Here is a 4571-nt window from a genome sequence, read left to right as displayed (position 1 = left end):
CCTACTGCCTTAATCCATGGCCTAAGAATCAGATCAGTCAGAACATGAGTGACCTCTGCTGCTGCTAACATTTCTGTCCAACTTCTGCAAGGAGTATGTGCTCATCTTACCTTCTTGCCTCCTCCTTGCCTTAATAGATAGTAGGACCTCATCAACTGAATGCCTTATATATAGGAGTTAGTGGAGACACCTGAGCCCCTCTTATGCATAGGTGGAGGTGCAATAACTTTGACGTAGACAAAGGTCTCACTTGTTCACTTTGCTTTCCCTAATGGGTTGATCAGGAGGATGCTCTTTAGAGGACCAGCATCCCAGGAGCTAATAAGCACAGAGAGAGAGAGAGAAATCGAACCATCAGCCAGATACTTATTTAATGTATTTTTGGTAACTGCTTTTGTAATACACACTTATATTATGTAAATATCTATTTTCCACTGTATGATCACATATGTTTAAAATACTAAAACCCAAATGAAGATGTTAAACCAAGCCTTATGCTTCTGTGAATAGAATGTTTTTCTGGTTCAGTATAGGTTATCAACATTGCTTCTGAAAGTAAAGACTTATGATAAAGGTAGGTAAGGTAACAGCAACCTATTTCCAGGCTTGCTCTGTGGTTTAGTCTTTCAAAAGCATCTTCCGCAATAGGGAAAAATATTCTGTAGTGTTGTGCTGTATTAGTACCTTGTCCATCAGCTTCCACCTGAGGAGCAAAGTTTCTGGGTGTGTTTCTAAGACACTCTGTTCTCTCTCTGCCTGGTTACAGTGGCAGCTTAAATTTTGCTTGGGATATCAAAGTCTAGGATGACATCTACAGTATAGTGGCTGCTTTGGGCTGACAGCACCTTTTACTTTATGTACAGGACAAAACCGACTGTCTGTCTCTTCTGTCTAACCATGACTTGACAGGCCAGAAAGGGCTATACTATACTAACATGATTTAAAGAAAGAAAGCTGTGGTAAGGGCAAACTGTCTGAATTTATTTTACAGTGGGTAAGTTGCAGTGTTAGCAGAGCTCATTTGGAGTGTGTCTACACAATGTCCTCAGCATTCCCTGCTCACCCACTCCCATTTGCATGCGCTGAACCCAGAAATGTGCCAGTAAAGCTGCTCTGGGGGTATCCTCCTTCCCTTCCTCCCCTTCCCCTTACCAACAGCCCTATGTGAGAGCTCCAGTTCCCATATACTTGAACTTGGCTGCGGTGGTTATCCCCAGAACACCTTCACTGCCATATTTTGTGGGGTGTGTGAGTGAGGGGTAGCAGATAGCAGGATGCGCTTAAGTCGCTCTCAGAGGACATGGTATAAACAGGCTCTTATTTTCCCCTGGTAGGGGTGGGGGGGGATTAATTGTGTTCCCCTTCACCAAAAAGTGATGGTTTCAGGAACTGTCACTTTCCTGTTTGGAGGAGAAATCGGCAATGGAATCAGGATGCCAGATAGTATCTTAGTTCCACTGAAATTTAAAAAATTCCTGTTGACTTCACTGGTGCCAGGATTTGACCCCATATGTTTTCTTACTGCAAGTTAGTTGTTTACAAAGTGTGTGCAAGTCCCTTCTTCCTTGGACAAGGTAATCACAAAAAGCAGACGGACCACACCCTGTTGCAGAGACCTCAGGTAAAATACTACTGTGCTGTCCCTGAGAAGCAGCTGTCTTGAGCCTCTATCTTCCCAGGAATCCAGCTACTTAAGGTAGTATTCCCTGTCCTGCCTCAGCTCCTGGACTTTATCTGGGATTCCTAATGGTAATCACTTGGAGCCTACATATCGACTCTCGTTTACATATAGCCTCTTTTATATTACAAACCTCAGAAATGTTTCACTGTGCTTCAGCCTACACAGTCTGTTAATGACTGTCTGGGTGTGGGGGAGGATTTTGGTCTGAGTGCTCACACTCCAGTGAATTATAGCACTCAGGACGTTAACGTCTATTGCTGTAATGCTTGCAAACATGCTGTCTGTGCTCTGGAGGTGCAAAGCTAAGGGTTCTGGGAACTGAAGCTCAAACGGGCAACACATTCCACTGTGTAACATCACAGTGCTACAGAACCAAGTGTATGCTGGGTGCTGTAGTCTGCTGCCATATCATTCTGAGCTACGTACTGGCTGTAAGCACCATCATCAAATTAGCATACAATGTCCCTGATGGTAGAAGCTGGGCATACTGGAAACTGTAGGTAAGTTAGCTTCTTAGCATGTGCCTGCCTGCAGCCTGACAGTGTATTCTCAAATAATTGCACGTTTCCGTGGTCTTCTGATCTTTGAAACAAGTCTCAGCAGGAAACATATGTGAACTAGGAGCACTTGTCCCTAGTCTTGCAAAGGACTTGTTGTCTTCTTTTACAACACTGACATGGTTTTACTTCTTGTTATACGCACTCAGCCAAACAGCTGTGCACTGAAGTCCCCAGGCTTGTGCCAGGGCTGGACTTGGCTTCAAACTTTTACAGTGAACATAGACTTATCTACAAAATATGGACCAGCACTGCAGGTGGCAGAGCCTTCCTTTCTGCTGGCAAATCCCTAATGCCAGGACACCAATTCCAGCTCCTTACCATGACATGATGTGCCCCTAACCTAGGGGCCTGTATTATTGTCACACTAGGGAGAATTTAGGGTCTATCACTTCTCATTCTGGACACAACAGAAGGGCCTGCACAGACTTATCAGAGGCAAAAAATGCTGTAAACTGTAGAAATAGGAATAAAAACTCCTACCGCAGACACTGTTTCATAATAGCAACGGTAAGGCATAGTTTTCAGGGCAAATGTAGATAACACTTCCCCCCAAATATGTTGGTTTATTTTTCTTGTCAAGTTCCACCACATTCCTGATTTTTCAGGCCCCTTCCTGCTCTCATGATTTCCCAGTGAAAATCAGTGTTCACTATCAGGAAACATCATGTTTCACAGTGAAGCCAACAAGCCTGCAACAACATTTGCCTTGACTTACGAGGTGAAAATGGATCAGTTTTTGCATCTCTGAACAGTCGAGTAGCTCTGTCACTCCCTGGAGATGGAGTGAGAACTTTGTGCACTGAATCCAGGTCCAGACTTTGGCAAACTACTTCACAAGTCCCATCTTGTGTGGTAGGCCACGATCAGCAGGGCCTGATTAGCTTGGACAGGAAGTCTGTTTTCACGCAGTAAGATTAGCTCCCTTACGTCTTGTGCCTCTTCCCTGATGTGCTGGAAACTTGCTTTTTGTATTACTCTAGCAATTACAAGCTCCATAAGAGCACCCATTTGGTCAGGCCCTTTACCAGCTTTAATACTGAACTAGACAAGACATACCGGTGGTAGAAAGGAATTACTATCTGTTTCATGGCTGCAGAGCTGAGGTGCAGACACCCAATTAGTTGCTTAAAGAGTTCACCTCAGGAGCCTGTGGCAAGGCCAGGAACTGAACCCAAATCTGACATTTCTGCCGCAGGCCCTATCCATAAAGCATAACTTTCTGTTTGTCTGGTACCAGCTGGTTTAGCTTCTTGTTGTCATTTACTGTACAGCAACTTCCTTGCAGTCCTCCCAGTGCTCTGGATTCAGTGTAGGAGCCAGGCTAATGAGAGCAGCTGAGTCTCCTGTTCTCTCCATTTGACTCACCACAGCCTCAGTCTCTCCTGCCTCTCTAGGCTCCTGGAAATTATTGCGAAGTAAACCTGTGATTATGGCCCCACCTTGGTGGAATTAGGCATTTTTTTATGGATAATAAAAATCTGCCGAAAAATGGACATTTGGGGGTGGAGGGACTATATATAGTCATGAATTTGGGCCAGTTTTAGCAACTAGCAGTGCCTGTACATGTGTGGGGAAGCTGCTCTGATGCACGTTGGAGCAGACTCAACTAACTAATTGATTAATTGAGTCCGCGGAAGCGTACCAATTAGCCTGCTCCAGCCAGCCTTTGTGTCTCAGATATCAGTGTCCCTGCACTTCAAAATGGCAGCGAGGGCACTTTAACTAAAGCTTGTTTGATGGGCTTTAGTTGAAACGTTCCCGCCATCATTTTGAAGTGCAGGGATGCTGGTACATCAGGCACTGCAGGTGCTTTAATTAGAGCGGCCCAAAATGTTTTGTTTTGACATTTGTCACTTTTTTCATTTTGAAAACAAAACAGCTCATTTAATATTTGACCTAATGAAAAACAAGAAAGTTCAAAGGGGGGTCCTAAAACATGCTGTTCTCCCCACAATGAAACGCACAGAACATTTCTTCTCAGATTGATGCCAAATGATTTTTTTTACATTTCATCAAACCCCCTCTTGCTAGTTTTGATTCAATCTGGAGTAATCCTCCCCCCCAGCCCCCCAAATAATTTTTGTTTAGTCACTGAACTGGAAATCCCATTATTCTCCCAGCTTTTCTCATTGTCCTGCTTTAGGCATAAGGAAATAGCTGTACATGATGCAACCCCTAGCCTATTGCTGATGTATTTGGCAAGGAGCTGCGGGAGTGCAGAGCGTGTCCTCCTCCTGTCTCCCAATCTCTGTTCCCTTTACTTGAGGGCCCACCAAAATCGTCTTGGAGGCCCCCAAAATAAATCGGCTGGTGGAATTCCCTACAGTGTG

This window comes from Gavialis gangeticus, unplaced genomic scaffold (assembly GCF_001723915.1).
Source record: "Gavialis gangeticus isolate Ggan-Ray unplaced genomic scaffold, GavGan_comp1, whole genome shotgun sequence".
NCBI classification, from domain to species: domain Eukaryota; kingdom Metazoa; phylum Chordata; order Crocodylia; family Gavialidae; genus Gavialis; species Gavialis gangeticus.
This window is presented reverse-complemented; position numbering follows the sequence as displayed.